Here is a 27,067-nt window from a genome sequence, read left to right as displayed (position 1 = left end):
CTCAATTCAAGGTGCTGGTTTTGACCTTTAAAGCCCTTAATGGTTTGGGCCCAGGATACCTGAGGGACTGCCTGCCCCCAAGGGTTGCTGCCTGCTTGACGTGGTCATCTGAGGGGGCTCTGCTCCGGGTGCCGGCAATGAGGGAGGCTTGGTTGTCGTGCACGCGGGACAGGGCCTTCTCTGTTGCTGCCCCCAGACTCTGGAATGCTCTCCCGGTGGCTATTCGCTCCTCAGTCTCCATCACAGCTTTTAGAAAAAGTGTAAAACCTTGGCTTTTTGCCCAGCACTTTATTTCATTGTCTCTGCTGCTGCTCTTTGTACTCTGTATTGCTTTTATGCTTTGCTTTAAATTTTTAATCAGATTTGTTTTATATTTTTAGCTTAATATTTTAATTGTGTGGGGTTTTTTTACAATTATGTTTTTACATTTTGCTGTAAACCACCTTGGGATTGTTTTAATGAAAGGCAGTATATAAATTTAACAATAAAATAAAATAAAATAAAATAAAATAAAATAAAATAAAATAAAAGTAACTGCTTGGAGGGTGGGCTTCTCCAAATAAGGAAGAAAGCCCGGGAGAATCAAATCCTTGCGGCCAATCTAGAATGAGGGGCAGGTTTACTGGACAAGAGCTTATGGAGGAGTAAAGGAGGGGTGTGTTCAGTTCTTCACTGGAAGCCTCTCTGAAGGAGGACCGATCAGCAACTACTGTAGGAAGAGGGGAGACTAACAGCCTTGTGCTGGTAATCAGCTGGAAGCTCCTTACCTGGAAGTAAGTAGGAAGGATAATGGCCAGTTTAGCTAGTCAGGGAATTTATTTTTCTTCAAGTGCTTGGATCTGACTGCATGGTTATTGTAGTTCATGGGGAAGGGTTTTACTTGAATGGAAGCAGTGATTGTTGATACCTCTGTAGTTTTCCTTATAGTCCAATTATTAATAAATGTTGTTACAGAGTGCTGCTGCTTATTGGGTCCTGCTCTGGTCACACACTCTTGAAGGCCTAAGACTGCTCAAGCCTTTCTGTAGGGAGGGGGTTTCCACTTTACTCTCCCAGAATATCCTCTTGGAAGGGTGAATCTGCTCTTATAAAAAAAGTGGACAGTGGCAGCCTACCAGCAGCTAAAGGAGGAAATTTAAAGCCTCCCTTTGATCATTACAGTAATAAATACATTTAAAAAAATACACTTAAAAGCAACACATTGGTCAGGAAAGGGTCAAAAGTGGTCAAGGATAGAGATGTGAAAGCCAGGGGTAGGGGTGAGGGACAAACCCTGAAAAGGGCTTTTTATTGTTTGTTTTCTGGGGGAAATGTTTTCCCCCCTAGCTTTTCTCCAGGCTTTCACATAGGAACAAAAGAAGTGGCCTTATATTGAGTCAGTCAATTGGTCAATGTAGCTCAGTGTTGTCTACACAGAATGGCAGCACCTTCTCCAAGGTTGCAGGCAGGAGTCTCTCAGCCCTATTTTGGAGTTGCCACGGAGGGAACTTGGAACCTTCTACATGCAAGCATGCAGATGCTCTTCCCAGAGTGGCTTCATCCCCTAAGGGGAATATCTTACAGCGATCACACATGTAGTCTCCCATTCAAATGTAAATCAGGGTGGACCTGCTTAGCAAAGGGGACAATTCATGCTTGTTCTCACAAGAGCAGCTCTCCTCCTATCTCAAGTCAAGGGCTGAGAGTAGAGGTGTGCATGGGCGATTTGGCACAGTTCAGTTCGAATTCAGACCGAACCACAGGTATGCAAAGTGGTTTGATCAAACTGATTGGCCTAGGCCAGTTGGTTCAAGAAACCAGCTTGAACCAGTTCAAAGCGGTTCAAGATTGAACCACTCAAACCGTTTCAGAGCACGGCAGTCCAGTTCACGATAGAACCGGTTCTTCACATCCCTAGCTGAGAGGCAGTGAACAACTTGTTAGAAATATTCACAAGTATAAACATTTCATGACTATAACCTCCCCGCCACACACATTTTTTGGTAATTTCAGCCAGATAGTTGCTATAAGGAATGGGAGCATGTACAGTTGCTGGAATATGTTGGATGCTTGCTTGCAATATTGTTAGAATACTTGTTGGTAATGTTTTGTGGCTTCCCCACCCTGTAGTCTCTCATGTAGCAAGACATAGATAACTCAGGAAATACTCATTTCCTGCATTGTAGAGAGCATCTTTCTGATGAATTCACATAAAAGGTTCGGGTGGTATCTTGAAAGCAGGACACTGTGGTTAAGATGAAGCTCTGTTTAAAAGCATCCTACATCCTCGTCTTCTGCTCTTGCAAACTTTTTGCCTCTTTTTCTTACAGTATCTTTCACTTGCTGGTATGCACAGCGCTTGTAACCATACTGGAACATGCTCTCTAACTATACATTTTTTGGTAGAAGGCTAGCTTTCTTACCTTGATGTAAAATTTAATTGTTCACAGGGATTCAGCATTTATTCCATTGTGTAAAGGGAACTGCAGCTCTGTGGTTGTCCCATACTAGTGAACTCAGAATATATCGAGGTTTTCAGCTGAATTCTGTGGGGTTGGTAATCTCTCTCTCTCTCTCTCTCAATATCTCTCTCTCTCTCTCTCTCTCTCTCTCTCTCTCTCTCTCTCTCTCTCTCTCACACACACACACACACACACACACACACACACACACACACACAGAGCTGAGGGTTCTGGACAGATCAAAGTTAATTTCCCAGCGCCCCAGTTCCTTTCTTTTTATATATTTTTTAAAAGGCCGAAAGGAGGCTCTCCTCCCCCTCCCCCCTACATTCAATTTATTTATTTATTTTTCATTTTAAATTTGAATTGAATCAAGTCCAAATTGAACTGGTCGTTCAGGGCTAATTCGATTTGTGTTTGAATCAAAACAATACATTTGAATTTGAATTTGAATTGAATTGTGATTTTTTATTTGTGCACATCCCTAACAGAAATCACTGTCAACATTCATCCCCTGAGATGGTACCAACGACGAAAATTTGTAGGTCTGGCTCATGGATTATTCTGTTTCTGGTTTTCTAGCCTACTGCAAAACCATGCTTTCTTGGTGTGGCTTGATGTCTGCATTGAACCAGTATCTGATGCAATTTAAAACAAGTCTACTTATTGTATAGGCCACAGAATGGCGCAGTGAGGAAATGACTTGACTAGCAAGCCAGAGGTTGCCGATTCGACTCCCCGCTGGTATGTTTCCCAGTCTATGGGAAACACCTATATTGGGCAGCATCGATATAGGAAGATGCCGAAAAGCATCATCTCATACTGAGCGGGAGATGGCAATGGTATACCCCTCCTGTATCCTACCAAAGACAACCACAGGGCTCTGTGGTCTCCAGGAGTCGACACCGACACGAGGGCACACTTTACTTTACACTTTACTTTACCTACCTATTTTATCTGATGATTGTTAGGAAGTATGCAAATGGTTTTCCCAGAAGAGTTTATTTACACACAAAAAGGTGAATTTGCTTTAATTTGCTTTTTTCTTGAGGAGAACCAAAAGCGAATGATTCAAATAATGTCCACCCTTTATCCATGTTCCCAAAGGTGTAAACATCTTTATTGGAGCAAAGTGAAGGTGATAGGAGCGAAACACAGCCACCACTTCCTATTTTTCTCCAGGGTTCATGAAATGCAATTAAGTTGCTGCTTCTATAAAGGCAAAGCAGACTTTAGTATTGATATAAACATTGAATGGAGGGACCGACCCAGTGGAGAACAAATGTGAAGATTTATTACTGCCGTTGCCCTTGTGCAGCAGACAAAGCACTTTCACATTCTCCCTAATTTAACTGCAGTAGTGGCAGCAGCAATGGAGGGCTGGCGAGCAAGCAGGCTGACGCAGTGGGGGAGACTTGGAACAGTTCCCCTCAAAAATTCAATGCCTCAAAAAAAGTGGGGGGGGGGGCGGGGGGAGGCGGGAGCTCAAATCCTGAACACAGGCCCTTTAAGAGGTAGGTACACTCCTGGTGAAAATACAGATCATGGAGCAATAGTCATGGAGATAACACTGCAAGGAAGTTCAAGAAAAGCCTTCTGGCTTATCTTTGTGACTCGGGAAAACCGACAAATGTGCTTCTGTCACAATCCATTTGGAATGTATCCAAGTAAATAAAGGCCGCATTCAGACGTAACGTGAAACTGGAGGTTGGCGGGCCCGTGCTTTCAATTTTAAACTGTAAACCACATCACAGACATTCTTCCACCTGTGGTCTGGCAACCTGCAGTTACAGGTGAGTGGAGCCTCTCGCTGCTGCTCAGCCTCTGAGGCCTATCCCAGCAAGCTCCACGGCCAGACTGTGGGCAAAGCATGTCAGCAAAGCAATTGGTCACAATCTTGGTCAAGATTGGTCACAATCTTGAAGGGGGCATGCCAAGCGAGATCATTCATTTTCAGAGAGGTCCGCCCATCCTCGGCATGGAAAGGGCATTTAAATACCTTTAAATGCCATGCCATGCCAGTGCTTCTTCTGACAGCGATGGCACAGCCCAGCAGCAAAATGTCCAGCACAAGCACAATTGCAGGGTTGGGGGGGGCACTATTTCCCTGTTACTCAGGAAAGGGAAGGTAAAATGATGACTTCCTATGGGGGGATATGTATATGAGGGAGGGGAAAGAATCCTAGGGGGTCCGTCCCACCACGAGCTAGGATGCTCTTGTGAGGGATCACCCTAGTAAAGCAGTGCATACCAACTGGTGCCGCTAGTGGCACAGTGGTAAAACTGCCGCCCTGTAACCAGAAGGTTGCAAGATCGATCCTGACCAGGGGCTCAAGGTTGACTCAGCCTTCCATCCTTCCGAGGTCGGTAAAATTGATGTGTTTGAGTAAACCAAAGTAACTCCATTTTACATAGAATACCAAAGCATCTCCAAGTTTGCTTAGAAAACCTAATTCTAACTTAAAGTAACCCCAGCTAAGCTCAGAGACATACGGCCAATGTCGTTATCTCTCTCCACTAAAATGTATCTAAAGAAACTTGGTTCTCACCGTTCTTTGCTGACAAGTTAATAAAACAGGATGTAACCAAATAAGGAATGATCACCAGATGAACAATGAATCATTCACATGCGTACTAGATACTTAGTCCACCATTTTACTGCCACGTATACTATGTCAGCATCATTCAGATTGTCTGTATAAATGTAAGATGCACCTATAACCAATTTGTATTCAATGTGGAGCGTGAGCCCCATTGTCTACCTGCTTCTGCAGAGCATTAAACCAAGCCTCTAATTGATTCCCACTGTGTCTGTTTGATTGGCTTAAGGCGGACCCAGGGACGAACTGAATTCACATCAAAATGAGTACCCAGAATGTTGGGGGCAATATGCTAAATCATTGTAAACCGCTTAGAGAGCTTCTAGCTATAGAGCGGTATATAAATGTAAGTGCTATTGCTATTGCTATTGCTAAACCACACTCCTGCCCCCACTGGCAGCTTGCTTCCAGTGGGTGATTCCTCTCATCAGAGGGCCCTTCTACTGGGGAGGACCATAGGGGTGAAAACCTTAGATCTTCCACTGGACTAGACACACATGAGTTGAGCTAACCCAACAAAGAGGGCCCTGCTTGTGTGGGACGCCCACTGTTTCTGGTAAAAGATAGAACTTTTGCACTGCAGCCCCCTCCTCCTCTCGGAAGCTTTGCGCACACCCAAAAGAGATTTTGACACTCCATGTGTCAGATCCTGGCCGCTGTGTGGATGGAGGGAACACTGGGGGTGGGGCTGGGTCTTTATTCCCATTCAATATTCCTGGGTCCAGTCCAGCGTTGTGCGGTATGCAGATCTGCCAGCACGGGGACTCTCAGGAGAGGGGCATCCCAATTGCCAAATATCCCATGAGAGCAGGGTCACCATCTCGGGGCACAAGCTAGGGTGCACATGTCCACATGGGTGGACAGGCTGGCAGGGGGCAAGTTTTGACAGCTATTTGGTGGCAGTTGCCAAGACGGAGAGAGCACTTGCAGGGGAGCCACCCCCATGACTTTCCTCCATAAAGCAACCTGGATCGATATAGAGCCCCAATGGTCTGACACACTCTTGAGAGAGCTGTCCATGGGAGAAGGGGTTATTTTGTCATCACTCATTATTAAAGATTGTGGCAGACACCCCTGTCCCTACAGACAGTTCTTCTCATGTGAGGGGGCATCCCCATGGCCCGGCACTCTCTTGAGCAAGTGTGGGCCACCCTGGGTCAGCATCCATCCTCATCGCATATGAGGAATTGTGCCTTTCACAGAAACAATCCTGATCCTTCTGCTCAGCCCTTCTCATGAGTAAACCCAGGGAGTGCAAAAGTCTCCAAAGGAGAAGGTGCTGGGCTCCCCTTCCTTAACCTTTGTGTGGGGTGGGGGGTGGGGTGGGGAATAGAAATTAGCTGCTCAAGAATCCCGGGTTGGGGCTGACATTTAAACCTAGGCCCAGGCACCCCGTCCCAGCCATATCTTTCCATCCTGGTGCTGTGATGGGGTGCCCTGCTTATGTTGCCACCTGGAGTGTTTGTGCTTGTGAACATACATCATTGTCGCTTTATTCTCAGGAAGCGAAGCACTTTAACATCCGCCCTGTCATCCCATCCCAGTTCCCTCCTTCTTGCCAGGAGGGTGGAGCAAGTGACAGAGTGGAAAGGAAGGATCTGCCCATGTGACTTTGCGGCTTGACAGGCCATCAAGCATGCAATGGGACGTGGCGGCGTCCCTGTTATTGTGCTTCTACATTGCTGGATAGGTGTCAGGAGGGGAGGGGCAGTGAGAAGCACCACACCATCTCTATAATTGCTGTTTCATAAACAGAACAAAACCATGGTTATCCCGTTTTGGACATCACTTCAGCGGCCAAACCAGAGGTCTCGGTGGTGAACCTTACTGCAAACCACAGGTTCAAATTGGAGTTTGGCAAGGCAAACCACAGGTCACTTTCAGCTCAAAACCACGGTTGCACAAATTCATATGTAATGGAGTTACAACCTCTGCCTCATTTAAGTCCAGTTTCATGTAACGTCTGAATTCAGCCAAAGAGAATTAATTCTCATCAATAATAAGCACTATATTTAGCTGCATTGCTGCAGATTAAGAAACAGTTATCCCAAGCATCTGGATGGTGGCCTTCTTATTCAGGAGCACTGATGTAGTCGCAAATTCAGAAGTGCAGGCGCTCTCCGTGACAGCCTTCCTGACAGCTACCTCCCAGAAACCCCCTGAAATGCACTGGTTCAGTCTGGTACATTCCTCCCAGATAGACTACTCAGATAGATGCAATAATTTTTTTTGGCGGGGGTGGTGGTGGTTTGTGACAAGAAGTCAAGGATCATGTAGACTCTTGGGAATGTACCAGAATGAACCAGTTGCATTTCAGTGGGCATTCGCTGTCATTTGTTTTAGGACATCCTGACACTAGTCCACCACAGGACTTGCATACTGACAGTCCCAGGTTCAGCATCTCCAGGAAGGCCTGGGAAAGACTCCTGTCTGAAACCATAGAGGGCTGCTGCCGGTCTGTGTAGACAATACTGAGCTAGATGGACCAGGGCTCTGACTCAATATAAGGCAGCTTCCTATGTTCCTAAGACAGGAAGAATGGTAATAAACTGTTGGAACAGCAAAAGCAGCTCATGATTCCTATGTAGAAAGCCAAGGGCTTTGCATCCCTGCTGAGACCCTGAAGTGGGGGAAGTGTTAGGACTCCGTCAGCACTACACCACTGTTCAGGAATGACCCCGAGTGAAAACTAGTCTGTTTTTGTTTCAGCTTCCCAATCAAGAACAGATAGCCGTCCCTCCAGAAAGCTGTGAAGATTAATTTATCTTTGCGGTTCTTTCACTGCAAAGCCTAGATACTTATCTAAGATGGATGGATATTAATAGGATAGTTGCAAGCACACAAGTTAAGTAGTATTGAGTCCAGCACTTCCCAGGTAAGACATCATTAAATAAGACCCCGAGTGACATTAATTTAAAAGTACTTAAACTCTATAGGTGCATTATTGTCAAGCCCAGCTAATCACTAAGAACACAAATTGCTTTCTGGGCCCCAACGTGGATCCCAGTCTCCATTTATCTAAAGTAATTGCAACATCTTTGTAATCTGTAACCAAGGTATTGCTCTGGACTGCACTTTTATTACTCTTATCTCTAGTACAGATGAAGTACAGTCAGGCATGAAATCTACCATTAATGTGTCTCATTGCCAGTAAGTGCATTGCATATATCTGAGTGGGTACTTCTGTCCAATAAAGATTTTACATCTTCAATACATGTTTTCAAGATAATTCAGTCATTATTGTCACCTAATTAAAGAAATCATAATTAATCAATCATTTGTGTGTTTGATTAATTGATTGTATTCGCATATGAATAAAATGCTAGTTCTGTGGAAAAGGCATTCCTGTCTTTGTTTTTAGATTATAAAAGCATCATAGTGTGGTGTAGTGGTTAGAGTGCTGGATTAGGACTGGCCCAAGTTCAAATCCTCATTCAGCCATGATACTTGCTGGGTGACTCTGGGCCAGTCATGTCTCTCTCAGCCTAACTACTTCACAGGGTTGTTGTGAGGAGAAACCTAAGTATATAGTACACCGCTCTTGGCTCCTTGGAGGAAGAGCGGGATATAAAATGTAATAAATAAATAAATTAGCAGTGCCATCATGAATGAGCCCCTGGTGGCGCAGTGGTAAAAAACTGCCGCTCTGTAACCAGAAGGTTGCAAGATCGATCCTGACCAAGGGGCTCAAGGTTGACTCAGCCTTCCATCCTTCCGAGGTCGGTAAAATGAGTACCCAGAATGTTGGGGGCAATATGCTAAATCATTGTAAACCACTTAGAGAGCTTCCAGCTATAGAGCGGTATATAAATGTAAGTGCTATTGCTATTGCTATCACAGAATTTCCTCATGTGGGAGAGGTAAAAGAATGCCTCTTCTCAAGATGCCACGTGCAGGATTTTACAGTACTGTTTTAATTAAATAGTAATATTTTGGAAATCTACTGCCAGATTAGCTCATTATTTCACCAGTTTACCAGATTAGTTCACTATTCACTAGATTACTTCACTATTTCTCAGCCTAATCAACCTCGCAGGGTTGTTGTGAGAATAGCATGCAAGCAGAACCTTGAACACTGACTTCCCTGAGCTCATTGGAGAAAGGCCAGGATAGAAAAGTAACAAATAAATGTTGGTTTCTCTTGCAAACCAGCTGCCCCTCACAAAATGCTGTCCTAGACACTCACCTAGGTAAGGCTGTTTCTGTATGTCAGCTGTCGTGGACAATCTGAAATGTAGCTCACCAGGTTCCAGCCCCTGCTTATCTTCCCAATACCAGGGCACTGCCCAAGAGCATGTGAAGTAATAATAAAGGGAAGCATACCTTTGAGCATGTACAGAGTGACTTTTTTGCCCCACTGAGTAACAACAAAGGGCCCCCTAAAGGTAGAGTTACAGAGAAGAGCTTTCGGATCAAAGAATATGTTTTCTAGGCAGCCATAAACTCCAGCACCTCTCATTTTAGAAATGAAATACTATAGTAATCTCATACTAGCAAAAGCATTTGCTGTTTTGCTAGGGATGATGAAAAGTTGAAAATGCTTAGCGCACTGAGGAGGATTATTTTAAGACCTCTTAGGAGCCTTTATACCATTTTTTTTTTAAATAAAAAAGATATTTTGCATGTTAAACAAAATGCTAATAAACCATATTCTGCCAGCAAAAGTGCATCAAATTGCCCCAAACCACTAATGGATTCTAATGAATCTGTCACATCAAATCAGAGCCCTGAAAGGGAATAGTAAAATTCCATTCGTTCAGCATGAGTAGGCTGTGAACTCTCCCTGGTCTTGCAAAACAGTCTCCAGCAGGATCACCAGAAATAGCATCATCTCTAAAAAGCAGCTGTGAGAACATCTAGTAAAAAGAAGCCAGCAAAGGTGCTTACGAATTTGTTCATGCACCAATACCCATGAAAATTGGAAGTTAAGGCTGCTGCCTCCACTTCTGTGCCATCTAAATAGTAACTGCGCTCTACGGTCTTCCATGCTGTGCTCACATCTGACGTAACCTGTATGCACTCACAGTGGTCGAGGGCAGCATGGAGGAAACCACTCAGTCCATCTGCTACTAGGGTTGTGCATTGTGTCAGACCCGACAGAGATGTTGGACCTGACATGCCCTCTGTCGAGCATTGTTGAAGGAAGTTTCACAATGACAGCAGCAAGCTCCCAGTAGTTGGGCCGCCTCCATAGATGCGCCAAGTGTCAGCAGGAAGAGGTTCTGGTTCCAAGTCTTTTTGGCCTTGTGTCATGAGGAGAGGGTAGTGGTGGCAAAGGTAGCATCAGCCATCAGGGGCATTTAGTTGGAACTGTTAAAAGCTCTAGTCATTTTGGGGTAAGCAGCCTCTTGGTTGCCCATCTTATGTTCCACTGAACCACTTTTGGGGTGGGGGCCGAGCCAGTAGCCTAAGGAGTCCAGCAGTGGCCCCTGTTCAGCCAACCACCAGCGCCCACCCCCCCAGCCATGTCCCCTTTGTCAGACATCAGCACCTGACATCAGATGCAGGGAGCGTGGTTTTGCTCACAAAAGGGGCTTCACGTCCCATTTGCGAGCAAAATCCAGCCAGCGCCATGTTTGCAGCACAGTGGGAGCGGCAAAACCACACACCCTGCATCTGATGTCACGCAGGGGGCGTGGCTAGGGCGTGAGATGTGGCCCCTGAGCAATGCAGCCCGGGTTCTTTGAACCTGTTCACGCTATGATGGCTCTGCTCCGGCCAGAGCTTGGGGCTAAACTACATAGTAGGGCTGCTCTCATGATTGGCATTAGGTAGGAGAAGCCTCCTACTCTAATTCCGGAGCCATGCACACTCCCGATTGGCCGTCACGAGAATTCTACAAGCAAGGGAGGAGAAGGGCAAATGCTTGTCTGGGAACTGAATGAGAGTAGGAGGCTTCTTCTGCTCTAATGTTGGTCATGAGAACAGCCTTCTTGTGGAAAAATGAGCAGATGCTAATGTTTCTTTTAAGAATCACAGCTGGACTGCCCCTTGAGGAGCAGGACCATAGCAGAGGAGCTTTAATCCTGCTCCCTGCCATGGTCCTAATCCAGATCTTTCCCCACCCTGCAGCTTCTGTTGGACGCCGAAAGATACTCCCATGGCTGTTGAATGGCAGTCATGATGGGCGGGCATCTGGACTGGGACTGTAACAGGGGTGCAGTTAGACCCCTTGCCCACACCTTGGTCCTGATCTGCAAGGGAGCTCAATCCAGCTGCTATATTTAAAAGAAAGGTTAAGCTTGTCAGCATTAATGATAGGCTTAATGCAACAGGTATTTTGGCCCTTAGTTGCACAGCACATGCTTTGGAGGCAGAAGGCCCAGACTCTGCCCCTGGTATCTCCCATTTTAAAAGGCCCAATCATAGAACAAGACTAGAAAGGATTCCTGCTAGAGAACTGCTGTCATCCAGAGTCGATAACACTGGGCTAGATGGACTAATGGTCTGACTGGACTAATGGAGGAGAACTGGTCAATGCGAGGAGAGCTGGTCTGGTGGTAGCAAGCATGACCTGTCCCCTTAGCTAAGCAGGGTCCACCTTGGTGGCATATGAATGGGAGACTTGATGTGTGAGCCCTGTAAGATATTCCTCTTAGGGGATGGAGCTGCTCTGGGAAGAGCAGAAGGTTCCAAGTTCCCTCCCTGGCAGCATCTCCAAGATAGGGCTGAGAGAGATTCCTGCCTGCAACCTTGGAGAAGCCGCTGCCAGTCTGTGAAGACAATACTGAGCTAGATGGACCTATGGTCTGACTCAGTATATGGCAGCTTCCTATGTTCCTATGACTCAGCATCACGTAACATGATAGAATCTTAACAGTGGAAGGGACCTTGAAGATCTTCTAGTCCAACCCCCAGCTCAGTGCAGGAAGTGTCATATGTTCACTCATCTGTTACCTAGTAAGTACCTGGTAAATGGACACCAAGGCTGTAGTGTGTGGCATTCATGCTTTCTTTACAAATTTGCAGAAACCATGATTCATCTTACACTAATTTTAATTTATGAAAATTATGCACATCATACCAGTGATTTCTGATATGCTTACACTAGAGCAGGGATTCTCAACGTTGGGTCCCCAGATGTTCTTGGACTTACACTCCCATAATCCCCAGCCCCAGTGGCCTTTGGTTGGGGATTATGGAAGTTGAAGCCCAATAACATCTGGGAACCCAACGTTGAGAATCCCTGCACTAAAGCATGGGTTCTTAACCTTGGATCCACACATGCTGTTGGACTACAACTCCCATCGTCCCCAGGTATAAAGGTCATTGTGGCTGCAGATGATAGGAGTCAATCTCCAACAATATCTGGGAAGCCAAGATTGAGAAACCCCACACCAGAAGTCTGAATGTGCACATTTCATTTGCAGGATTTTCCTGTGGACTTCTAAGATTCCTGGGAAGCTTCCCTTGCACTGCCCCATTTTATAAATGAAAGATGTGATTACATCCTTCCATATGGAACTGATCATCTGTGACAGAAATAATATGGATAATCCTCATTGACCATGAAAAGAATTCAGTACATGTTATTAATACAACTTCAGCAGGTGGGGTTGGATGGATTTGGCCCTTTTTGCACCTGGCTGAAATCTGAATTTGTCTCAAGTTTGGACTGTTTAGACTGGGGGATTTGGGTTGGCAATTTATTTTCTGATGATTTGGGGGTTTTTAGGACACTGTTTCTAAAAGCATAGAACCCACTGATCAGCCTCTGCAACAAAAGTGAAAAGGGACATTAAGGGTCAAAGTAGAATCAACTTTATTCTTTGCTCATATAAGTTGTCTCCAATGGCTGCAAAATGTAATATGAGAAGCGGGAGCTGACTGATCATAGCCATAACAACTTCTCTGTCTGCAAAGGGGCATTGCAGGGCTTTACAGATTACCAATGTAGTTGTGGATGAGATCCATTCATTACCAGTTTCCACCATACTCAAGATGGTGGTACCACTTGTCTCTTCAAGACCTAGAAGTGATCCATTCAGTCAGAAGCTGTGCAGTATCAACTTGTTAATGTGTCTCATGTTTATAATGCCACTCTTCTTCCAAAGAACACTGCACTCTCTAGGCAAGTGTGTGTGGTCCCCACACAACTTTATCCTCACGAATGCCTTGTGAATAGTGGTGACCCAGACCTCTGCAAGGGCACCAGATTCTGCCCCTGCGCGCCCACACAGGCACCCCTTTCACGAGGATTTTGCTTGCTAACTGAGCAAAGATTCACCTTTTTAAAGTGGTGATTCTCTTTATTGAGCAGGAGGAGAACAACTGGCCCTATCCAGCCCCAGCACAGCATCCCTCCAGTGGCTGTTGCTGGTGTCTGTCTTATGTTTTGTTTTAGATTGTGAGCCCTTTGGGGACAGGGAGCCATCTTTATTTATTTTTATTTCTCTATGTACATCACTTTGGGAACTTTTGTTGAAAACTGGCAAATCAATATCTGTTGTTGTTGTTTGTTGTTGTTGTTGCTTCTCCTCTCCCTTTGCAGCAGTAATAGCCACTGCCTACAACTCCAAGATAGAGCTGAGAGAGACTCTTGCCAGCAACCTTGGAGGAGCCACTGCCAGTCTGTGTAGACTGGTGGTTCCCAACCTGGGGGCCTCCAGATGTTGCTGAACTACAACTCCCATCATCCTCAGCCACAATAAAGTGTAGCTAGATGGACCAAGGGTCTGACTAAAGCAGCTTCCTGTTTCCTATGGTCTCCCTCCTACACTGCTGAACTGCTTATGAAAAGATGGGTGACACAGAAGAGGAAATGTTGAAAGGCAATAGAATACCAGATATGCTCTAGACTAGAGTGTCTCGGGTACTCTACTGTCCTTTTGGAATCTTCTCTTCCTCTCCACTCACTTTGTCGTAACTGGGCCAGCAGCAATGTCTGCTCAGATAGCAGTGGGTGGCAAAGGGATGCCACCCCAATAAGAGGTATATATAAAAGCCAGCAATGCTAGCAGAATGGACTTCTCATTGGCGGTATCCCATCTTTGGAATGCCTTCTTCAGAGAGAGATCTCAGTGTTGGCATCATACATATCAGGCCTGGTGGGATGATCTTATGGTCAGCAGCTTTTGGCAGTGCAACCAAGCACTTTCCCTTATTCAGGTTAAAGGTAAAGTAAAGTGTGTCGTTAAGTCAATTTCGACTCCTGGTGCCCAAAGGTTGCCTCTCTGTAAAGCACCCAGGAACTCAAAATAACCACTCTGCCCATGCCACCAGAACAGCTCCTAGGCAAAGGGAGCTTTTGGCTTGATCTTTGTCCTACCATTCAACATTTCACTGATGAAAACAGAGATGTGCCTCGGAATGTGTAGGGGGTGTGGCCAAGGGATATGGGAGGGGTGGTGTCCAATCATGACTACAAGCATGCCACAATGGAAAGTGGGTAATAAGGTCCATACATAGGAACATGGGAAACTGCCTTAATCTTAGCCAGGGCATTGGTCCATCAAGCTCAGTTTTGTCTGCACTGACTGGCAGCAGCACTCCAAGATTTCAGGCAGGAGTCTTTCCCAGCCCTGCCTGGAGATGCCAGGCAGGGCCGGGAAAAGACTGAACCTGGGACCCTCTGTGTCCAAAGCAGATGCCCCGCCACTGAGCTATGGCCCGTTCCATAGCTACAGCCCCATACAGACCACATTAGGAACATAGGAAGCTGCCATGTACTGAGTCAGACTATTAGTCTATCTAGCTCAGTATTGTCTTCACAGACTGGCAGCGGCTTCTCCAAGGTTGCAGGCAGGAATCTTTCTCAGCCCTATCTTGGAGAAGCCAGGGAGGGAACTTGGAACCTTCTGCTCTTCCCAGAGCGGCGGCTCCATCCCCTAAGGGGAATATCTTACAGTGCAAACACTTCTAGTCTCCCATTCATATGCAACTAGGGTGGACCCTGCTTAGCTAAGGGGACAAGTCATGCTTGCTGCTACCACAAGACCAGCTCTCCTCTGGAACAACATAACATTGTTCCAGATTACCAAAGCAGAAGAGCCAAGAATCAAAACACCACCCAGATAATTACAAACCAGCATTCATAATTATGGGCAAACCTTGTTTCCTAAGAGATTTATAATTCAGGCCCAGCTGCATCTGTAATGTGGCAGGTATCCCAAAATGAAAGCATGTGGGAAGCTGTTTGTGTGAAGCGCTGCCTCAGTGTGCATGCACATACACATGTGCAGAGATGTGCCAACACCAGGGTTGGGTTGATGTTATTAAACATTAGCTTAATCATGTGTAGGAGGGGAATTCCCTCCATCCAGGCAACTCAACCCATGGAGTGACATCCACATGGCTCCATTTGTTTGGTGGCAGTCCTTGTAAGCAATACTGAGCTAGATGGACCTATGCTCTGACTCAGTATATGGCAGCTATGTGGCTCCCAAGCAGCAAATGTAACATTTGAGCTGGGTCTCTTGATCCTTCTGGAGGTAATTATTTCTCAGTTTCTTCTCAGGCCTCCCTTTAGCTCCCGCAGTATTATAAAAGCCCGTTGTTTCACTTTGCATAGCATAAGCTGCTCCCAGCTATGAGAAAACACTGATAAGAGTGAATCTCATTTGCTATAGTAATTCCTTATCAAAGTCACAAAGCCAGTCAGAGTGAAAGAGAAGATTACCTACCACTGAGCAATGCCTTGGGAAATCGGATTATTTTACATGTCATTTGGCAGCTGAGTCATAACACTCATCTCGCTGAGTCTCTGCAGTTGAGTTTCCACAGAGCACTTTTAATTGGCCCTGTGACTTGTTGCGCTGATTAAAATGATAATCTGATGAAAAGCGGTGCCATCGAGTTTCTTCAACCATTGGGTTAGATGCCAAAAACTTTACAGATCCTGCAATCAGATCAGAAGAGGGTAAGCCTTTGGTTTCCTCTCTGCTTTTGTTACAGGGAGATCAAGCTGCTGTTAAAAGGGAAAGGAGCAGGCTAGGTAGTTCTTTGGGGCCATTGACAATCCTGGGGAACCCTTCCCTCACAAGTATGTTCACTACTTATCAAAACTCTTTTGGCTTGCCTTGAAATTTCTCAGATGTTTTGCCTGAGGGGAGACTTCCACGTTTTCATTGAATTTTGCATTAGGAAATATCTGCTAAAACGGACAGCGATATATTGAATGCCTCCCTCCAACCACCACTCCTCCCAGGAAAATGGCCCCACCTATTGACAGTCCTCTGGGTTTCCTCACAATTCCTCTACATGTTTTGCTTGAGGAGCAACCTTCACCAGAGGTGCACCTAAGTCATTTTGGAGCCTGGACCTAAAGCCCTTTTGGGGGCCCACCACCACCTCTGCTGCTTCTCCTGCTGCCAAATAAGCTGCAATGCACTTTAAAAAAACAACAGAAAAAACACCTCCAGAACACACTCTCTCTCTCTCTCTCTCTCTCTCTCTCTCTCCTCTGAATAAGATACTTCCCACTAAATTGTCGAGAGATATCACATTTTACATGGAAATCCTGCCACATAAATCAGCAGGCTGCTCAGCATTTGGAGGCCCCCCAGGCCTGCAGGGGACCGGATCTCTGCCCAGAAGTCTGGTCCAAAGAGCACCACTGACCTCCACATTTGCTTTGGATTCTGCTTAGGAGACATTTCAGTAGCAAATCTATGAATAGGGCAAGAGAGGCAGTCAAGGCATATTGTCTCCTAGAATCACGGAAATAATCAAAAATCAAAATCATAATTAAGTCATAATAAAAAATTATGTTTTTCTCTAGAAAGTCTTGCTCCCCAAATACTGTATCTCGTGGTGGTGGGGATACTACATGGGTCATAGTTGGCAGCAGCCACCAGTCAAATGCAATTATTACTGCAGTTAGCTCACTGAGAATGGTGGAGGGAGGGGGACAAAAATCACGGTAAGAAAAGGAGACCAAGCCAGCCAGAAGTAGGGGTGTGCATGGAACCGTCTGGCCCGGTTTGAGGCTTGACCAGCCTTGAATGGAACTGGGCCAGTTTGGTCCAGCCCCCATCGGACCCCGCCCCCCCCCCGCCTGGTCCGGACCGGCCTGCTGGGGGTCTGTGATCATTTTTTCATTTTAAAAATGAACAATAAATACCTGTGGCCTCTTTGGGGGGCTTGCGGTAGGCCGCGGGGTGTGTATGTGTGTCCGCGAGGGTTCCCCTCCCCCCACCAGCCTCCCTCATCACCACCGCGGCCGAGTAAATGTAGTATTTCTGGCCCTTTTAGGCCTCCGTAAAGGCGAGCGGTGGCCATTTTGGCCACTGCTGCGCATGCGCAAATGCCCTCTGAGAGGCCTGCCTACGACCTCTCAGAGTGCATTGCTCATGCATGGCAGCAGCCAAGATGGCCACCGCTCACCTTTACGGAGGCCCAAAAGGGCCAACAATACTACATTTACCTGGCTGCGGAGGTGATAAGGGAGGCTGGCGGGGGGAGGGGGAACCCTCACGGACACACACACACCACATGGCCTACAGCAAGCCCCGCAAAGGGGCTTGCTGTACCCAGAATGAGTACCCAGAATGAGTACCCAGAATGTTGGGGGCAATATGCTAAATCATTGTAAAATGCTTAGAGAGCTTCGGCTATAGAGTGGTATATAAATGTAAGTGCTATTGCTACTGGTATTTATTAATCATTTTAAAAATTAAAAAAATTCACGGACCAGTATCCAGTGGTTCGGTTCCAGTCCGGACGGAACCGGGGTGGGGTTCAGTTCGATCACGAACCCCTGAACCTCCGGACCGAACCATCGGACCGCAGACCGCCGGACTGGTTTTGCACATCCCTAGCCAGCAGTTCTTAAGTGCTGGCTGGGCTCAATCCTTCCCAGGGAAGGCATTAAATGTGCTGCCTCACCCACCCCCATCCAAGAGAATCCTGTGCTGACACCACCCCTAACTAGGAAGCTTTCCAGATTATTATTTTTTATATTATATTATTATTATTTCTTGTTTACACAGTCAGACAGGTGTTATTGACTGGTTTGTTTTATCCAGACATCGGGTCCTTCCCAAGGACCTGGGATGCCAGAATTTTATTGTCAATTGCTATAGATATCGTCGCAGAATATAGGCTGTTCCCAGTAAAGCTGCTTTTTGTAATTGGCTGATGGTGATTTCTGTGGCCCCTATGGTGTTGAGGTGCTCTTCAAGGTCTTTTGGAACTGCACCCAGGGCGCCAATGACCACTGGGATTATTTGGGTCTTTTTCTGCCACAGCCTTTCAATTTCAATTTGAAGATCTTTGTATTTGGTGATTTTTCTATTTCTTTTTCTTCTATTCTGCTATCCCCTGGTTTTGCTATGTCGATTATTTTGACTTGTTTTTCTTTCTTCTCGACTACCGTTATATCTGGTGTATTGTGTGGCAGATGTTCATCTGTTTGTAGTCGGAAGTCCCATAATATTTTTACATCTTCATTTTCTTCAACTTTTTCAATTTTATGGTCCCAACAATTCTTGGCTACAGGTAGCTTGTATTTTTTGCAGATGTTCCAGTGTATCATCCCTGCTACCTTGTCATGCCTTTGTTTGTAGTCAGTCTGTGCGATCTTTTTACAACAGCTGATTAGGTGGTCCACTGTTTCATCTGCTTCTTTACAAAGGTGGCACTTGCTGTTTGTGGTGGATTTTTGGACTTTTGCTCTTATTGCATTTGTTCTTAGTGCCTGTTCTTGCGCAGCCAGTATTAAACCCTCTGTTTCTTTCTTCAAGTAATCATTCTTAAGCCATTGCCAGGTCTTGGTGATATCTTATTTTCCATTTATATTGTGCAAATATTGACCATGCAGTGGCTTATTTTTCCATTTTTCTGCTCGGTTCTTGACTTGTTCTTTCTTGTAGGCCTGCTTTGTTTCATTGGTGTTGAATAGTTTCGCGTTATTGACCATTTGAAGTGCATCTTCTTCACTGTCCTTGATATATTCTTCAAGGCCTCTTTTCTCCTCCTCTACTGTTTGATGGACTTGCAGCATTCCTCTTCCACCTGAGCTGCGAGGGAGGTATAGCCTATCTACATCACTGCAGGGGTGCAGAGCATGATGGATGGTCATGATTTTCCTGGTCTTACAATCCAGGGTCTCTAGCTCTGCCTGGGTCCAGTCTATTATTCCTGCACTGTATCTGATAACAGGTATAGCCCAGGTGTTTATGGCTTGTATGGTGTTCCCGCCATTGAGTTTGGACTTGAGGATTTTTCTAACTTTCCTGATGTATTCACTTCCAATTCTTCTTTTAACTTCGATGTGTGCAATGTTATCAGCCTGGAGAATGCCCAAGTATTTGTAATGTTCTTTCTCTTCCAGGTTCTTAAGAACATAAGAACAGCCCTGCTGGATCAGGCCCAAGGCCCATATAGTCCAGCATCCTGTTTCGCACAGTGGCCCACCAGATGCTCCTGGAAGCCACAGACAGGAGTTGAGGGCGTGCCCTCTCTCCTGCCATTACTCCCCTGCAACTGGTACTCAGAGGCACCCTGCCCTTGAGGCTGGAGGTGGCCCACAGCCCTCCGACTAGTAGCCATTGATAGATCTCTGCTCCATGAAGTCATCCAAACCCCTCTATTCCTTCTGTTTTTCTTATTTTCCCTCTGTTCATTATTAATGCAGCACACTTGTCTAGTCCAAACTCCATTTTTATATCGCTACTGAATATACGGACAGTGTTTAGCAGTGATTCGATTTCTGACTGGGACATTCCATACAACTTCAGATCGTCCATGTACAGCAGATGGTTAATTTTACTTGATGTTTTAGATGTATGGTATCCGAGGCCTGTTTTGTTTAGTATTTGTGAAAGTGGGGTCATGGCGATTACAAACAACAGAGGGGATAGTGAGTCCCCTTGGAAAATGCCTCTTCTAATGCTAACCTGTCCAAGTGTCTCACCATTGATTGTTAACTTTGTACTCCACATGCTCATTGCTTTTTAAAAATAAATATCTGAATGTTTTTGCTGACTTGTTTTTGCTCATTGCTTTTTTATAAATATCTGAATGTTTTTGCTGACACCAGTTGTTTCTAAATATTTTAGTATCCATGTGTGAGGCAATGAATCGAAGGCTTTCTTGTAGTCAATCCATGCAACACTTAGATTGGTTTTTCTTCTCTTGCAGTTTTCTAAAATCATTTTGTCAATCAGCAGCTGGTCTTTTGTGCCTCTGGTGTTCGGGCAATTTCCTTTCTGTTCAACTGGAAGCTGTTTGTTAGTTAATAAGTGTTGCATCACTTCATCTGCTATTATTCCATTTAATAATTTGAACATGGTTGGCAGGCAGGTGATCGGTCTATAATTACTTGGAACTGCACCTTTTGCTGGGTCTTTCATGATGAGATGAGTTTTCCCAGTTGTTAGCCATTGTTCAATATCACCTGCTTGCAAAATGTGATTGAACTGTTTTGATAGTTGTTTATGAAGGCTTGTTAGGTGTTTAAGCCAAAAGCCATGCAGTTCATCGTCGCCTGGAGCAGTCCAATTTTTAATTTTCCTTGCTCTTTCACTTATTAATTCTGGTGTTATTATTAGATCTTGCATTTGTTGGTTACATTTTTTGACCTCTTTCATCCATCCTGCTTTTTTTATTATAATCTATTGGATTGTCCCATAATTTTCCCCAGAATTGCACTGTTTCTTCTTTATTTGGTGTTTCTAGGTTCCTTGCAGTTTCTCCTTCTATACTTTGGTAGAAACATTTCTGATTCGACTGGAATTGGAGATTCTGCCTGTGTTGTGTAATTCTGGCTTCATTCCTGCTAATCTTCTTTGACACTGCTGTTATTTGCTGCTTTATTATTTCCAGGACTTCTCTAATTTTCCTTGAATCTAGGTGGTATTTTTGGATCAGATACTGTTTGGTGTTTTCATTCTTCAGCTTCTTGTCTTTCATATCTTTCAATTTACTAGCATCTGATCTAAGCCTGGAGATTTTATTTTCTAATCGAATCTTCCATTTAGGTGATGTACTGCTTTCTTTTTTGACAGGTCCACTGATCTTATATCCGAGCTCTTGTGTTGTTATTGTTGCTGCACTGTACATTAGTTGGTTTGTTTCTTGCAAATTTTTGGTTGTTATTTCTGCAAGTGCAGCATTGACATCTTTTAATGCCTGAGCAAGTTGTTTTTTGGCAACTGTTTTTAGAGCTGGAAGTCGAACTCTGGTGGTTGTTTGGTTCATGTGCTCAGTTATTTTTTGCTTTAGTTCTTGTTGCTTTTCTGTTAAATGGCATTTGGGTTTTTGAGGTGAAGGCAAAGGGGCGTTTGCCTGGTTTTGATTTTGAAACAGTTCAGCAACAGTGGCATCCTCCGTTTCCGACACCTCCTCCACCTGCGCCTGAGCAACTTCTTCAGTTGGTGGTAATTCTTCTTCCATATCTTGAGCCTGTGTTGCTCTTTGCAGTTCTTCCAGCTCAACTCCTGTGAATACTTTATTTCTTATTATGAATCTTCTCTGTTCTGCTAGCCTTTGTTCTGTTATTTCTGTATCTGGATGCTTCTTTTTCCAGATTTGGTACATTCTTTCTAGTTAGCCTCTTCTAGTTGGACTAGACTTGTAATAGCAGATCATTATTTCCTTGTTGGCATTTTTCGTATATTTTTTTCAGTTAAGCGACGTTTCTTCCAGTAACTTTGCTGTCTCCAGCCCTGGTTGCTCAGCTGAAGTTCCTGAGTCCTGTAGCCCACTTGCCATCAGATGTCCAGGGACTATAGCACCTGGCGCAGTCCTTGTTGACCCGGGCGACGACCGATCCGGTATAGATTTATTAAAGTTACGTCTCACCATATTGTTGATGGGAGAGGCACTCTTTGTCTGGCTCCTCAGGTGAGACCTGTCCAGTATGGTTGGACCTCTGGCATAGCTCTCACCTTCCTCAGAGCACACAAGCCCCACAACCACGCCAAGGTAGTGCCTCACTGGGGGTTGTTGTTGTTGTTATTATTATAACATATTTCTATACTGCCCCAAACTCACGTCTCTGGGTCGTTTACAACAAACAAACAAAGAAAAAGCTAAAACATTAGTGAAAATAATTAACAGAAAAACTTAAAATAGTAGTTAAAACAAAATAAATGATATAGTAAAAGTTAAAACATTACAACAATTTAAATTTTCAAACAACATTTTAAAATGATGTAAAACAATATTTAATTAAAAGCCTGGGTGAATATGTGCATCTTTAAATACTTTTTTAAAGTTGTCAGAGATGGGGAGGTTCTTATTTCAGCAGGGAGCACAATCTAAAGCTTTGAGGCAGCAGCAGAGAAGGCCTGTCCCTGAGTAGCCACCAGATGAGCCGGTGGCAGCTGCAGACGGACCTCTCCAGCGGATCTCAGTAGGCGATGGGGTTCATGACGGAGAAGGTGTTCTCTCAAATACTCAGGGCCCAAACTGTTTAGGGCTTTATATGTTATAACCAGCACCTTGTATTTTGCCCGGAAACTTATCGGCAGCCAGTGTAGCTCCTTCAATACAGGAGTTCTATGGTCTCTCTGAGATGACCCAGAGAGCAACCTGGCTGCCGCATTCTGAACCAGCTGTAGTTTCCAGACTACACACAAGGGCAGCCCCACCTAGAGTGCATTGCAGTAATCCAGATTACACCCTAGAACAGCAGTAATATGCTTTGGCTTGGCAGGATCGTCTTGAAAACGATCCCCAGAATCTCAAACTCCTACAACGGGAAAATGCAGCTATTTTTCTGCAACAGACTTGCAACATTGTAGCATTATAACACCAAGGAGGCTTTCCAAAAGAAGGCATTGGAAATGTGAACAGCACCTTGCTGTCAGTGTAGAGACTGCGGTGCCAAAACACAGGAAGTATGGAAGCACACTTAGGAGATCCGTAGAGACACTGTTGCAGGGGTTCATCTGGAAAGCGCTTTGATTAGCCTTGACTGGATGCCAAATGGCGCTGATAGCTACTGGCCCAAGTAACAATAATGGCTGTTCCCTCCCCTCCCCCTGTTTAAAATGGTAACATTTAACAGTTACCTAGCTTAGTCTCCCACACTAAGCAGAATACCAGGCGTCCATGTAACGAAAGAATTCGTATGGGTGGAGTATTTTTGTGGCTTAAGTATTTTGTACAGTCATGCAAAGTATGAGCTGGTGTAGTGCCGTGACTAAGAGACAGAGCTGTGAATATAATTTGAATCTCACCTCTGACAAGTGCACTCTGGCCTTCAGCCAGTCCCTCCCTCTCAACCCCAGCTGCGATATGGGAATAATAATACTTAATACTAATAATAATATTGAAAGGATTGCATTAAAAAAAAGGGATTCCCAACCTGCAGTCTTCCAGATGTTGCAGAACTGCCATCATCAACAGCCACAATAAATGGTAGCTGGCGATGATGGGAGTTGTAGTTCAGCGACATCTGGAGGAACGCAGGTTGGAGACACCTGCATTAAAATAATACATGCAAAACCCTCAAAAATGGCTATACAAATAATATGTTTATTATTAGTAGTATTTTTTTAGTATTAAATGTATTTGGTATTAAATACTAATAAATTAATACTTTAATTTTAATTTAATACTAAACTAGCTGGGCCGGGCGGAGAGCATCTGCGCCTCAGGCCAGCACCGTCTCTACCCCCCCACCCCGCGCTTTCTGGCTTCCTCCTCCCGGCAGCCCCATTGCTAGTCCAGCAGCTGCTCATGAACTCTTGCGAGAGCTGCCACACATGGGATTAGCAACTGGTACATTTAAGAAAATTAAGTATATAGATGTATATATTACAGCCAGTTACTGTGGCTTTGAGATGGAACAGTGAATTAACTCATTTATTGACAACTAGAACATTTAACTAAGTGAATCCTTTCAATTTGGCAAGCCGTCTAAAATCCCAGTCAGGGAAGTGATCCTTTCTATCTGGCTCTTTTTCAGTAAGAGCCAGCGTGGTGTAGTGGCGAGAGTGCTGGACTAGGACCGGGGAGACCTGAGTTCAAATCCTCATTCAGCCATGAGACTTGCTGGGTGACTCTGGGCCAGTCACTTCTCTCTCAGCCTAACCTACTTCACAGGGTTGTTGTGAGGAGAAACTTAAGAATGTAGTACACTGCTCTGGGCTCCTTGGAGGAAGAGTGGGATATAAAATGTAATAAATAAATAAATAAATAAATAAATAAATAAATAAATAAATGGAGGCACAGGGGCGTAGCTAGGGGAGGGGGCCCTCAGGAGGGGTGGAAAAAATAGGGAGGGGAAAAGCTGGGAGGCCCTCAGGAGCTGGGGGGGCTGGGTTCTTTGAACCCATCCACTCAATTATAGCTACACCCCTGTTCAGACATATAATGTATTAATTCTGTCTGGACATCTTTTTAGAGCAATTGTTTTCTCCCTTCTCATGTTTGCTTCATTCTCCTTTTGGCCAGGGTGGGGGGGACTGCTTCTACTGATTAGAACTTTTCCCATGGGATCAACTTGACCTATTTCAAAAGAGCAGTAAAGAAACGTCCTTCACAACATGAGCCTTACCATGCACTCGTTTGCACAGCAACCCTGTTTTCTGCTGCAGCCGCTTATCATTAGACAGTGACGAAACTCCATTCTTCTTCACCCTTATCCAAGCTGCATTGCCATCTCAGCCATTTCCTTGTCTGACGTCAGATGCAGGGGCGTTGTTAGCTGAGCCCCTGCGTCAGACATCGGGGCAGGGGCCCATGGCGGCAGTTGCAGGTGGGGTGCCACCAGCCTCCCTACACTACTGTTTCTGGGTGATAGCATGGCAGCTGCTCTTATGCAGCAGCCATGGGAAATATAAGACTTGGTGCTGTCTCTGCCAGAAGGACCTCTTCTGTGTATGCTGCCACTGCAATGAAGCTAGTGGCAGATAAAACATGAAAAGGAAATCATTGGATTTCAGGCACACCAAAACGTGGTCAAGAATTCTCACTTGGGAACTTTTAGCCCCAAACTAAAAAAGGCACATGTTTTGTGCAACACCTAACATGCTTTCATTATTAGAGCCAGCATGGTATAGTGGTTAGAGTGCCGGACTAGGACCGAGGAGACCCGAGTTCAAATCCCCATTCAGCCATGAGACTTGCTGGGTGACTCTGGGCCAGTCACTTCTCTCTCAGCCTAACCTACTTCACAGGGTTGTTGTGAGGAGACACTCAAGTATGTAGTACACTGCTCTGAGCTCCTTGGAGTAAGAGTGGCATATAAATATAAAAATAAATAAATAAATAAATAAATATTATTACACGTATTAACTCATGCAACGCTTACAGCTGGCTTCTGCCCAGAATCCCAGAACTCCCATCATCTTTATTATAGAGGGTGCCCTTCAAAAGAAAATGGCAGTGAAACCTTTTATACATGCAGCTGTCTTCACCTCCCAGCAGATTTTCCTATAGATTGCACAGTCTAATTAGCTACTGATTGGCTTTTGTTCCATTGCAATACACAGATGTGAAAGCCTAAATAAAATGATTGTGACAATGGAAACCCTGTGTGATAATTACAAGCAGTTCTTAAGTCATAGAGAAGGTGGCAGCAGGAGGATAATAGATTGATCGATTGATTGATTGATTGATTGATTAAGTGCTATCAAGTCGGTGTCGACTCTTAGCGACCACAGAGATAGATTCTCTCCAGGATTATCTGTCTTCAACTTGGCCTTTAAGGTCTCTCAGTGGTGCATTCACTGCTGTCATCATCGAGTCTATCCACCTTGAGGATAATATAGGGCCAGAATTCAAAGTTTGGAAATGCAGGGATCTTTAAGAGGAAAGAAGAGGAAGTTTCTTCTTCTAGAATTCTCTGCTCCTGCAGCTCAGCTAAGGCCTTAGATGGAGGTCAATTGGTTTTTATTTAGCATAGATTAGTTGCCTTGCCAGCTTTGCCCAAGGCAATGTGCAGAAATTAAGCTCAAACATCTTAACTATGTAAAGTAATTCATCTCAGAGGTTAAGAAATGGCTGTAAAGCATCACAAAAATCAATGCAAGACAAAATAGCATAACCATATACTAAGCATAAGGGAGGTATGATCTAGACCTCTATTTTTAAAAGTCCTCTGTCAGTATACCTCTGATGTTAACAACACCAGCTGTTTTCTAATCTCCCCTTTGGGGGCAAGGTGAAAGTGTGTGTGGTGGCAGCTCAGCTGCAGAAGGTCTTGGACAAAGCCATAGCATAGTGGCAGAGCATCTGCTTTGCATGCAAAAGGTCCCAGGTTCAATCCCTGGTATCTCCAGGTAGGGCTGGGAAAGACTCCTGCCTGAAACACTGCCAGTCACCGTAGTAGACAATACTGAGCTAGATGGACCAATGGTCTTATGTGGTATAAGGAAGCTTCCTATGTTGCTTTGACACACCTTGAGGCTATTCACATGATGGGAGAAAATCAGGCTAGCAGAGGCTAGCCTGATTTTCTCCCATCGTGTGAACCACTTGGCTCGGCTGCAAGCCCAGTGGTTTCTAAGCGGGTAACCTGTTACAGTACCCCTGCCCTTAAACCAGGTTTGTGGAGCAAGCACTCCGCAAACCCGTGTTTGTTTTTTTACTCCTGTGTTGCTGCGGCATGGCTCCACACCGCAGCAATTCATGAGTAGACCCCCGGGCGAGAAGCTCAAAAGCAGCCTCCTGTCTTGGGGGTCTCTTCAGCATGCCCTGAGCACCTGCACAGGGCAAGCTGGAGCTTCCGGGGGCCATACAGCCCCCAATCCCAGTAATGCTTTGCAGCTCTGCAAAGCTCCCAGTAATGCTTTGTGCGCACACACGTCAGTGACGTGGAAGGGGCGGCAGGGAGGTATCCTGCCGCCCCAATTACTCTACAAATTATGGCACCACAGCGGAAAGCAGCGGGAGGGGTAAGTAAACCCTCCCGCTGCTCTTAAAGTGACCCCCCACCCCAGTGCCAGACCGCAGTGTGGCAGTTCCGTGCACACCCCTACCCAGTAGACTGGCTTTCTAAGGAGAGTGCGGCAAGCTGCCATGAGGGCAGGAGTGTGGTTTGACATCCATGGACTGCTTTGCCAGGGTGAGCCGTCACAAGAGCATCGTTGATCACAGTGGGCCAGACCCCAGGATCCTTTGCCCTCCCTCATA

At 45.2% G+C, this 27,067-nt stretch overlaps 1 protein-coding gene across 5 annotated transcripts in view; it reads left to right on the top strand.

Annotated features, from left to right (window-relative positions):
- Positions 1-27,067, top strand: part of SLCO4A1 (solute carrier organic anion transporter family member 4A1) — an 87,084-nt gene that overhangs the window by 15,552 nt on the left and 44,465 nt on the right. The window contains exon 1 of one of the 5 annotated variants that reach the window (XM_053248802.1): positions 15,812-15,899. The exons of the other annotated variants lie outside the window; for them this stretch is intronic. The gene's annotated coding sequence lies outside the window, so the exon portion shown is untranslated. Of the gene's footprint in view, positions 1-15,811; positions 15,900-27,067 lie in introns of those variants that run through there. 5 annotated transcript variants of the gene reach the window in all.

Source organism: Hemicordylus capensis, chromosome 4, assembly GCF_027244095.1.
Source record: "Hemicordylus capensis ecotype Gifberg chromosome 4, rHemCap1.1.pri, whole genome shotgun sequence".
Lineage (NCBI taxonomy): Eukaryota > Metazoa > Chordata > Lepidosauria > Squamata > Cordylidae > Hemicordylus > Hemicordylus capensis.
This window is presented reverse-complemented; position numbering and strand designations above follow the sequence as displayed.